The sequence below is a fragment of the Pelodiscus sinensis genome, chromosome 2 (assembly GCF_049634645.1).
Source record: "Pelodiscus sinensis isolate JC-2024 chromosome 2, ASM4963464v1, whole genome shotgun sequence".
NCBI lineage: Eukaryota > Metazoa > Chordata > Testudines > Trionychidae > Pelodiscus > Pelodiscus sinensis.
The window spans coordinates 49,974,266-49,986,320 of NC_134712.1; the positions used below are offsets into that span (position 1 = coordinate 49,974,266).

The following is a 12,055-nucleotide window of genomic DNA, read 5'->3' on the forward strand; positions in this document are numbered from 1 at the left end:
GATGACGCAGATGGGCATAGGCACATCCCCGACAGTCAAGTCCTGCCGGGGGAAGTAGGCGCCCGCCTCCAGCCTGTGAAAGAGTCTGGAGTTGTGGAGGATGCAGGCGTCGTGTGCCCAGCCAGACCAGCCCCCGTAGATGTCCAGGAAGTGGCCCCGGTGGTCCATGAGGTCCTGGAGAACAATTGAGCAGTACCCCTTCTTGTTCATGAAATGGGCTGCTCGATGCCCCTGGGCCCGGATGGGGATGTGGGTTGTGTCCAGGGCTCCCCCGCAGTTGTGGAACCCGAGGGCAGCGAAGCCGGCCATGGTAGCATCCACGTCGCGCAGGCAGATGACTCTTGGGAGCAGGATGTCGTTGATGGCGTGGACGACCTGCAGAAGGGTGCAGAAAAACATAAGGGAACACATCACATACGGCAGGGGTGAATGTGCGCTCCCTTGGGCCCCCCCCCGTGATTCCCTCTGTCCTCACACAAGCACACACACACATACACACACACACACCAGGGCCCCCCTCACCCCATGCCCCCCCCCCATCAGCAGGCCTGTGCAAGGGAGGGACGGCCCAAACTCCTGGGTGACCCAGCCTGGAGTCTTGGCTGCCCCTGGGCATGGAGTCCAGCACCCTCCCCCCACCCCACTCCCCACTCCCCCTGGGACTTACCTCCATGATGATCACACTGACGGTGGATCTTCCCCCCCCCCCCCCCCCGAATTGCTGTGCCACCGAGCGGTAGCTATCCGGTGTGGCCAGCTTCCACAGCTCAATGGCGACCCTCTTGTTGACGGGGATGGGTGCATGCAGCTGGGTGGTGGCTCTCTGTGTAGGGATACCTGTGTATCCCTACACAGAGAGATAACATATTAAAGTATTAAAAATGATTCCCCGAAGTGGAAACGACTCCCCATAATTTGTTCCTCACAACTAAAAGTCTAAGTAGTATAAGTTTAAGTAGAAGAAGTATATAAGTGTTTAGATTTAGTGTTATCAAGCTTGATAAGTGTTTAGATTTATAATTATTATTTGTTAAGATTGTTAAATGCTTAGATTTATTACTATGTAGCCAGAAACAGCTTCCTTCTCTGTGTCCCAGGCTCAAGCTTTTGCAAGGGGCTGCTTGAAATTGACATTGCAGTGATACATTGTAACAATGCGTTGTCAAGCCACTAACTCTGCTCTGGGAGCCAAGCCCTGTAATTGACTAAGGGCATTGTTATAACTATAACAGTAACTAACTTAGCACTCAGAGAGAGAATGTTTTAAGAAATGCCACCCAGAAACTTGTGACTTTTTGCAACTACAACTCTTGCATATGTAAAGTTGTTGTTATACAAAATACTGTATGGGAAACATTAATTAAGGAATGTATGTAAGAGAGAGAGTGCTTGGACGATGAATGAATGGTTTTGAGAGGTGCCAGCCTGAGACTGCAGCAACAAAGGGCTGAAGAAGGCATCAGGTGCCAGTGCAACCAAAAGGTGTCAAGTGGAGAAAAACCAAGTACTGGAGGTCCACCCGATGAGATCGCTGACGAGCACCTGACAGCCATCCTGGACATCAGCATGATGCAGCAATTCTCATAGACTGGCATAGGAAGAAATTCCTATAAGAACTGAACTAAAAGACTATGGAGTCAGAGTCCAAGGTTCTGCTGCCAGCCCACCAGGAGCTTCAGATGTGCATCTGATCAGGACTTCGCTCCCCACTACCATCACTTGTGTACAGAATACCTGGCCAGTATTCTGTCACAAGCAACTTCCAGGCTGGTAACTATAACAAATACACAGAATTTGAATGAATGGATGAATGAATGTTTATATATATATATATATATATATATATAATGTGTATAAGGGTTAAGTAGTGATAGGAATAAGTAGTTAAACAACATTGTTTGCTTCTATCTTTTCTTTATTATTATCTTTACAATAAATCTGGCTTTTTGCCTTACCCCCCTCATAAGATCCTGCTTGCTTTTATTGGCACAACATTTGTAGCGTGGGGGTGAGCCAGGCGCACAGCTCCAGGAATGTCCGCTTTCGCATGCGGAAATTCCGGAGCCATTGCTGGTCGTCCCATTGTCCAAGGACCAGCCAGTCCCACCAGTCGGTACTGGTGTCCAATCTCCAGAGTGGCCTCTCCACGGTGGGGTGCTGATGCGACAGGGACGCCAGGGCCTCCCTGGTGAGGGAGTCGAAAGTGATCTCTGCCTCCTGGTCCTGGAACACCAGGGCACCGGCCTGCAGCACGAGCTGCAGGCACTTGAAAATGGCCGACAGGGGCCAGAGCAGGCACGTGGCCACCCATGGGTCCATGGCAGACAGAGCAGAGCACAAGAAAGAAAAATCAGGAAAAAGCAGTAGGGGGCAAAAGGTTGTGTCCCCAAAAGTCAGAGGGCAACCACCAAACCTGCTATGGCTGTCAGTCCCTGCCAAAGGTCCCAACCCACGGAGCAGGAGACAAACGGCTGTCCGGCGAGACCCCTTTAAGCACGTGTCTGAACGGAGCTCCAGCCCCGCCCCTGGAAAGGACTGGTGGCCTTTTGCCCTCTTCAAAATGGTTCCGGGCTTCTGCTTTTGTGCAAAAGCGCGCCGCCAATCTAGACGCACTTTTCTGCAAAAGCGCATTGTTATAACGATAACTCCGGGACCAATCTAGACGTGCTTTTCCAGAAATACTTTTAACGGAAAACCTTTCCCGTTAAAAGTATTTCTGGAAAATCATGCCAGTGTAGACGTAGCCTCAGAGTCTTTGTTTGCAAGTGGGGAATTACTGACATTCAGAGGCTCCCAGAAGTGGTGTACTAATTTCTCAAGTTACTGGGTGGGGCCTTGTGCTGGTTCTGTGTTGGATGGATGGAAAGGAACTCTTAGATATTGACTTGGCCAGGGCTGCTGTTGGCTCCACCTGGCACAAGGATTACATCATTATATAATGTGGAAGAAAACATTGTCCTCACTCTGCGTTTGTAAGCAACAAGTAGCCAGAGGCAGTTTTATTACGAGCTGCAGCAAGGGAAAAACTGGTTCGGACGGGAGGGGGAAGCCTCCCACTCCGAGGCAGATCTTCGAATACAAGCAATTATGAAGCAGTTTCTATACTGTCCATTAGATATAATAACAATAACAATTAGTCTCCTTCCCATTACAAACACCAATGGCTAACAGTTATTTAGTTCCACCCAGATGCTCCTTATCTCAAGGTCCCTGCCAGAGTCAGCATTCTATCCTTATCTCCGTATGGAGGCGAGAGGCAAAGGCAGCGTCTAATTACAGATCTCGCATTGTCAAGCCACAGACTTAGCCTGACTCTTTCTCTCTTGTTAACAAGACCAACATGGCTGCACACAAATTCCCTTATTCCCTTTTCCTGCCTCCACAATAATCATTTGCCCAACAATGGTGGTTGTGGGAGGTGATAGGAAACCGTGAATTATATAAAAATGGAAAGTAGACAGTGAGATACTTTCACCAATTTGTAGTTTTAAACCAAAGCCTTAATGTCTTTGTTTGGGTCACAAGTGTATCACACTGCTTTTGAGTGTGTGATGTCCACCCTTTTGGGCAACACAGTAGGAACTGAGCCAGAGACCTTCCAAACAAGGTTCCCTCTAAACTATGCAGTAGTATGGCCGTGCAGCTGCTTAATGATCCCCACCCAGCCAAGGGCTCAGGAATGCTGTGCACAGAGCTGCACCAGCTGGGAGAGACTCAATGCTCTGTCTTCAGCAGGGAGCTGCTGCTGTAGCTGAGGAAGAAATACCCCTTCTTCAGTCAGGCAGCTCCATGTGCGGCATCCCTGAGCCCTTGGGCTGGGCTCATTAAGCAGCTGTGGCTCATTAACCATACTGTCACACAGCTTAGAGGGAACCTTGATCATTACTTCTGTTTAGTTTTATAGAAACTCTGAAAATATCTGAGATATGACATGAGGTGTTTGAGGCTTTCTTTAGTGACGTAATGAGTGTCTTACATTGGCCATAAGTTAAAAATCAAACTAACCATTCTATCTGCAGTGGCTTTGGAAATTTTCTGTTTTCCTGTCTCCAGTATCTATTTAATTAACATTATTGGTTTTATATTTTTTCCTCATTTTTTTTCACTGCACATTGTTAACGGAAGCAAAGTTTTGTAAGGAGGAACTGCCTTTTTGGTACATGAGTCAATCAAAATGTTTACATTCATGACCTGTCCAAATAAATCATAAGTGATCACTAGTAATGCCTCCAAAAGTTTAACCATTTCTCAGTTAAAAATGACAAATTTGGACAGAAGAGGATGCAAGCTGTAGTCAGGTTACATTCATTTTCAATTGGAGAAAAACCAACCTTCTCTCCCAGGAAATGAATGGCTGACGCAAATAGTTGGAACCCAGATTTATTTATGTAGAAGACTGCTGTCCTCATGGCTCCTGATGTCTTTAGGCAAGACTGTCTTTTCAATGAGGGTGACACAGTAATGAGAAGCCTTCACACTTATCAGATTACAGAGACACTGCACTTTGCAGAAAGAAGCACATAAACACAACTTAAAACTTTCCTTTGCTGTGACACCTACAAAAAATTATGACAACAGCTAGGCTGCTAGTGTACAAAGACCATTGCCTATCCTGTTGACCAATTTTGTTTGTTTGCAGTCTCTGGTTTGTCTATATCCATCTGTTGTCTCTGGTCTTATACTTAGATTGTAAGCTTCTTGAGCCAGAGTCATCTTTTTGTTCTGTGACCGTACAGTGCCTAGCACAATGAGGTCCTACTCCATGACTAGGGCGCCTAGACACTAGAGTAATAGAAAAAATATTAATCTAACTACCTAGAACAGTGTTTCTCAAACTATGTTCCGTTGAACACTGGTGTTGCGTGAACAACTCGCAGGTGTGCTGCAACCTCTTCTTTGTTTTTGTTACTTCTTTGTTTTTGTCTTTTTTGTCTGACATTTTTTTGAAGAAAATTTTCATAGATGTTCTGCATAAAAAAATACTATTGTTTCACATTCTGTGTCTCAAAAAGTTTAAGATGGTACCTCCTTTGAACTAGAAGAAGTTGCAAGTGATAACTTGATTTTAGAAATTACACGAACAAAAATAATATTCTCACACTGAGGCCTAACTGACTAGACATCTGCCTCACCTGAAGACGATGGCAAACCACTCACTGAATTAAGTAGATATATGACCAGGTTTCTTGTCTGTGTAACTAAATTTGGTACCTCCATAAAATTCATGGAGATAAGCCTCACAGTCCAATTAAATGTCAGGTAGTAGTTGAGACAGTGTAGCTTTTGCAGCGGTGGCTTATATCAGACCTCGCAGAAAAACAGTGCACTGGTATCTTAGAGCTCAGAAACCTTTTGATGAATCAGATTGTGATATATGTAGAGCCCTGCAAATCCAGGGATCTCTGCACCTCATTTTTGTGGATACGGATGCACATGCAGATGAAAAATTTTGTATCTGCTCAGGGCTCTAGATACTTGGCACTAATACGATGTGGGGAGTCCTGTAGCAGCCTCAGATAGGTAGAGATCTGGAAACACCTCATCTTAGCCTTGTGCCCAGAGTAGCTAGTTCACCTCTTTAAAGGTATGTTCCTTCCCATAATGCCCGTAGTATAATGGACCTTCTCCTAGTCCACCTCTTTCCCTCCACTGAATGTCCAACAAAGAGATTTAACATAATTTCTCCATTCAAGCAGGAGGATGGATTCTCTTCTGTTTTCAGATGAAGAATAATCAAGGCACTGAAGAAACCTCATTTGAGAGTCACATACTGCCTAGTTATTTTATCTTTTCCACTGGCTAAACACTGGTCCTTAATAGGAACTACAATAAACAAAATGGATTGGAACAGAGGCAGCTGCTATTACGCATCTAACTCCAGATAATGAAAGAGTCTATTTGGCTGGATTATGAGGCAGGTGAATAGTTTGTTTGATGGCACATATTTACCACAGTATTTTTCAAAATGATGTGCTACTGTTAATGCTTTTTAGCATTTATAGATGATGGTGACCGTACATTTTCCACTTCAACAAATCTAAATACAATTTGGGTAAATCTCTGCCAAAACTGGTTTTGACAGAAAATAGAATATAGCAAGCAAAAACAATAGAAATGCCAGCTGTATTACCCAAACATACTTTATCTCCTTTGATGCAGTGGTTATGTGGCACCCACACTTCCACAACTCAGCAAGAGAGGAGATTGTGGTCCAATGTGAGAGCTGTAGTCCTGCCAGTGCATACAGCCCACAGAAAAAATAGGGGCACAAGGAACTTCAATTACAATTCACATGAGGTACTGTGGCATTTCTGAACTGATATGTTCAATTGTCAGCTTAAAGTTTTTAGTGTCCTGCCTTTCGGATGAAAATTCTTGATTTTTTAAAATCTTTTATCATAAAGTTAATTTTCTGTGGGGTAAGACAACCTGTTTTCTGTCCAGCTACACTTGGAATTCATTGCAACAAAGAAGCAAAACAAAACCATTACGCTAGCCTTATATGAATACAAATCACAATGGAAGCGTCTACCCTGCACCCTTACCTCGCAAATTGCGTAGCTTATTTCAAGGGAATTTCAAAATAAAGTGCTATTCCAAAATGTCCCTTAATCCTCATGGAATGAGGGTTACAGGGACATTGGAATGGTGCACCCGTTATTTTGAAATCTATTTAGAAATAATGGGTTGCTTTAAATATGTGGAATAGGTATTTCAGGATACTTCTGGTATCCCCAAAAGCTCTGCAGTGTAGACGTAGCCTTTCAGAAGATTTTACTGGAACTGCAAAGAATTAAATAGCAACTTGCAATCAGGCCAATGGCTTGGCTCATCTAGCTGGAAACTCTCCTTTCAGCAGAATCCTTCCTTGGATGCAGCACTGATTAATGCAGGGATCTCAGCAGAAATCTCTCAGTCAGTCGGGGCTTTTTTTGTTTTGTTTCAGCTCTAGTCTCTGTTTTTTTTCATTTGAATTAACTAGAATCATGTTTTATTTGCCTTAATCAATATTTCTTGAATGGTACAATAGAAGATATTAAGTTTCTTTTTCAATTTCTTTTTCAATATGGCAAAACTAGTTGCCACTAACACTTTATATTTTATGCCTTACAGTTGTCTTATGTCTTTGAGATTTTTTTTTATTCTGTAGTTATATGAGGCATCAGGACTCTTATAATAACTCAATCACTACTTTAATTGATTGATATTCACCTTTTCTGCTTCTCATCATTCACAGACATGTCCCTTGACTCTTCTTATTTTATTCCGCGTACATTATTCACACAAGATTTTTTTTTTCCTCTAGTAAAGATATTCTATATTCCTCTGAGCTGAATCATCTTTGTCATCTGTCAACTTATTCTAGCAATGGCTTTAATAAGTTGCACACTTGTTCAGGCTCTTTTGAAATTCATGCAGACTCTTCCTACCTGCTGTCTGCCAGGCTAAACTTCATAATTCAATTCTGTCATTTCTTGAATGCTTGCCAATTTGTCTGTGCATTCTCATTACAGCATCATAACCACTGAATCTTTATCTTTCTGAATTTTGAGCTGGGAACAAGAGTGGGTTGAAATGCAGTAATTCCAGGTTACACAGGGTCAACAATAGAGCAGATGAGAACATCTGGAGAGGGTCTGGAAAAGTTCAATGATGACAACAACAAAATGTTCACTTTCATCAAAACATGCAGAGGAAAAGGTTGTTCCTTGGGGGAAAAAAGCCTTAAAATTTGGAGCCAAGGATTGACCCCCAAAAAAAATGCTTCATTTATGCCTGAATAATCAAATTGTGGAGGAAAGCAGATGCTGCCAGTGAAACTATACATTGTCAAAAATAATTTTTTCATTTGAAAAGTTTTGATGGACATTTTTCAACCAATCTTAGTCAAAAGAGTTTTTTTTCCCAGGTTTGGTTAAAGGAGTTCACTTTACGCTCCTACAGTTCCCTTGGAGTCTCAAGATTCAGACAAGATCTCAGTGAGAATGGAGCCTAGAAAGGGCTGAACAAAACTTGAAGCCAGGTGAAAGGAGCATAGCTTGAGGCCTATCTTAACATGCCCCACAGTTTCCCCAAATGCTGTTTGTACATCTGCAAATGTTGTGTTTGGGGGAAGGGTATGGACATATGCCCCTACCTCTGCAGAGCCTCGTGTGCTGGCAGCCACTGGGTAGGCAGGATTGTGGAAGTGCCTAGGTCATGAGTTTGAGATCCCTGCTCTAGGGCCTCCCATCTGGGCTGTGACTAAATCTTGCTGATTCTTTCTGCATAGCATCACAAGCATACGACCTTTTCTAGTCATCTGCACTGCTAAAAGCTCATCCTATCACATCTCTATTGCTACAATGTCCTTTTCTCTGGCCTTGACAAATGCGAACTTGTGATGCTCATATCTATTTGAAATGCTGGAGTAAAAATCTTTTTCCTAGCCTGTCACTTTGGTGGTGTGATCCTTTTCCTTTCATCCCTGCATCGCTTCAGTGCTCTCTATTGCATCAAACATAAGCCACTTAATTTCACTTTTCAAGGCTTATCCCAGCCTTACCTTTGTGCTTCTCCCATACTGCCCCCATGCTTGGGAGATGCTCCCTAGAAATATCCTCACAACTACCTCATTATCTTTCAAACCCCTCCTTAAAACTCTCCTTTGCTGTGAGGTGCACAACAAACTTGATGACACTGAGGCATTTGGTATGCAGAGACTACTGACTATTTTGCTGACTTATGGGGGGTGCTAGATTACAGGGTTTTTTTTTTTTAAAGTGGCCTTTTTTTCGAAATAACTTCCCATGTGTCTAAACTGCCACCACGTTCTTTCGAAATTAAATAGAAAGAACGCGGCAGTTTTTTCGACTGCGGTAAACCTCATTTTACGAGGAAGAACGCCTTTTTTTGAAAGTGCTCTTTCAAAAAAAGGCATTCTTGAATGCAAACAGGACTTTTTCGAAAGAGAACATCCAGACTGTTTGGGTGCTTTCAAAAAAGTGGCTCACTTTTTCGAAAGAAGCGGTTGCAGTCTAGACGCCCTCTTTAGATAGAGGCGTGTAGTCTAGACGTACCCTCAGAGTCTCCTTGTACTCCCTGTTCTGCTGTTCTCTCTGTCTGTGTTCACCCATTGCCTTTTGTTTTATACTTAGTTCCTGATCCAAGAGCTTATAATCTATTTGCTCTGTGTTTGTACAGCCCCAGCACAGCAAGGTGCTGGTCCATAACTAGAGCTCTTAAGTGCTCTGAGAATACAAATAGAATAACTATGGTGGGTATTATCATTGGTACCAATGAGCCCCAAGAGGTGGGCAATAATTTTTGACAAGGGGCCACTCCACAATTTTGAAAAGTGGTTGAGGGCCGCACACTTCCATGATATTAATGGAGGAGATGCGGAGTCTGGGATGAAGGTTGGGTGCAGAAGGGAGATTGGGGTAAGGGATTGGGGTGCAGGAGAGAGACTGGAATCTGGGAAGGAGTTTGGGTGAAGGAGGTGGTTGTGACTTGGTGCAGGGGTTTGCGATGTGACATAGCCAATGGGATTGTGCTGGGGGCAGAGTGACTCGGCTCCTGAAACTTCCCCCCTCCACTCCAGTTTTGAAACAGAAATGGAGCCCTGCAGCCTCATTTCTGCATGGCATGTGGAGGTGTGGGGCAAGCAGAGAGCCTGTCTGAGACTCCCCACTTCCTCTGCAGGCCATATCTGGTGGCTTGGCTGGCCAGATTCAGCCCGCGGGCCATATTTTGCAGGCCTAAGTGAGCCACTGGCCACTAAAATCTTCGCAGGATAAGGCCCCAATTCAACAAAGTACTTAAGTATATATTTCAGGCCCACAGACGTCAACTGGAGACCAGGAGCTTAAATATGTATATAAGTCTTTTGCTGAATCAGGCCCTAAATAAACTGTCTTGCTGGTGTGACTAGCCCAGCTCAGCCTTATTTGTCCCTCACTCTTTCCCTTGCTCAGCATTCTGATCCTTCAGTGTGAATGCTATGGGTATAGACCATCTGCTGTACAAATTAAAAAAGGCGAAGAAGTCCCCCTCCAGTCCAGTGATCAGTAGGAAAGTTGTTCCTTTTATTGAGGGATAGTTAAAAAGAACCTGTATAGTCAAATAGTTACACTCATTCACCTGCCCCCCAATCCATGTTAAATCAGTGGAAAACAGAATATGTAAAGAAAAATAAGCCTCAAATAAAAGAGAATACAAAATACAAAAATGATTCAGCACCTCTATCCATGTGTAAGGTGTTAGTTAAGTTACTGTTACAAGAATACCTTCTTCTTTTTGACAGCCCAATGTGACCTCTGTAATTTACTTTCTCATCCAACATTCTGGAGCAGACTGCTCAGATCCAAAACAGGATTAAGTGCAGCCAACAATGTATGCAGAGAAGGTAGGATTGAACTAAGAGGATATCATTTGCTGACCTGGATGACCGGAGTAAATCAATTGCTCTCATTGCCCCCTCCCACAGCAGGATGTCAGTGGAAGAGTACACTGTGTCTCTGTAAAAGTATGGCTGGTTTAAATACATGCAATTCTCTATTTTTCTCCACCTATAGTTTTATGAACTTGGAGTTGGATGTGAAGTTTTGTATTTCCATGGGCACCAGAGGCTGACAGATTTGCTGGGCCCCTGGGCAGTGGGAAGAGCTCTTCACTCTTGGAAGGGATGGGCCCTCAGGGGGGAGAAGAGAGGCTAAGGAAGCCAGCCCACAGCACCATCCAAACTCCTCTATGCTCCCTGCCAGCTGCCAGTGCTGCCTGGGGCTCAAGCAGCTATTTACAGGGCCCAGGGCTGCGGCTGATAACTGGGAGACTCAGGCCCTTTTGAATCGCTAGGCCCTCGAGCAGTTGACCCCTTTGCCAGCCTCCCCACCTCCATCAGCAAGCCTGGTCATGGCTCAGCAGAGTTGTGGTTTAAATGTATCTCACTATTTCTTCTTAGGGTCATTTCTTTCCAGTGTTTTAGAAATACTGGTAGCTGTAAAATAAGCTGCAAAGAAAAAGGAAAGGAATCTAAATGATCAGAGTGGATTGAATGAGTTATGAAATGCCCAGTAGGGATGCAGATCTGGTCTTTTTCTCTCTCTGCATTTTATATTAAACTCCATGATATCATGAGGGTTTGCTGCGATTTATTGAACTAGATCTACAGTGGCTATTTGCACATCTGTCAAGTCTCTAAGTTTTGCAAAGTGATACACATTCCACAGTCTTGCTGCACCTGCTCCACCTTGCTGGCCAGTTTAGTCATTCTCTGTGGAGCATTCAGCCCCAGCGGTTTTCAGGTATCAAAAGGGTGTCACAAGGAGGAGGGAGAAAAATTGTTCTTCCTGGCCTCTGAGGATAGGACAAGAAGCAATGGGCTTAAACTGCAGCAAGAGAGGTTTAGGACATTAGGAAAAAGTTACTCACTGTCAGGGTGGTTAAACACTGAAATAAATTGCCTAGGGAGGTTGTGGAATCTCCATCTCTGGAGATATTTAAGAGTAGGTTAGATAAATGTCTATAAGGGATAGACTAGACACTACTGGGTCCTGCTGTGAAGGCAGGGGACTGGACTCAATGACCTCTCAAGGTCCCTTCCAGTCCTAGTATTCTATGATTCTATGAACATGTGCCAGAGTCAGAAAGATAGGCCCAAACCATTTTTCTGAGCCAATACACCTTGACATCCCCATATAAGTATGAACAGAGTCAAGTGGATTATCACTTACTTAAAAAGCCTTACCCCAACAATGGGAAGGTGTGAATGAGAAATTTACATTTCATCACAAGGACAGTAAAATCCTCATGTCTTCAAGACACTATTTGTAGCCAGCACCTGAGCTGGGTGTAATCCTCAAAAAGGAAAGTGTGTTGTAAGAATGAGACACAATTGCCTCCTAGAGCCATGAGAATGGAAGTTCAATTTTGTAAGGGATTTCGAATTTTTGGAATTTGGCTTCATTCAACCTAGGAACAAACACCAAACATTTTGAAATTATCTGCAAAGAAAGACTCAAGGAGAGTCAATCAAAAGTGTTTCTGTTTTCACAAAAGAAAAAAGTTTAATTTT

At 43.6% G+C, this 12,055-nt stretch overlaps 1 long non-coding RNA gene across 1 annotated transcript in view; it reads right to left on the minus strand.

The window, feature by feature from the left end:
* Positions 1-302: 302 nt before the first annotated feature.
* Positions 303-12,055, minus strand: part of LOC142827020 (uncharacterized) — a 78,161-nt gene continuing 66,408 nt past the window's right edge. Inside the window, exon 3 of the long non-coding RNA XR_012901360.1 lies at positions 303-375. This is a non-coding gene — a long non-coding RNA (uncharacterized LOC142827020). The remainder of the gene's footprint in view (positions 376-12,055) is intronic.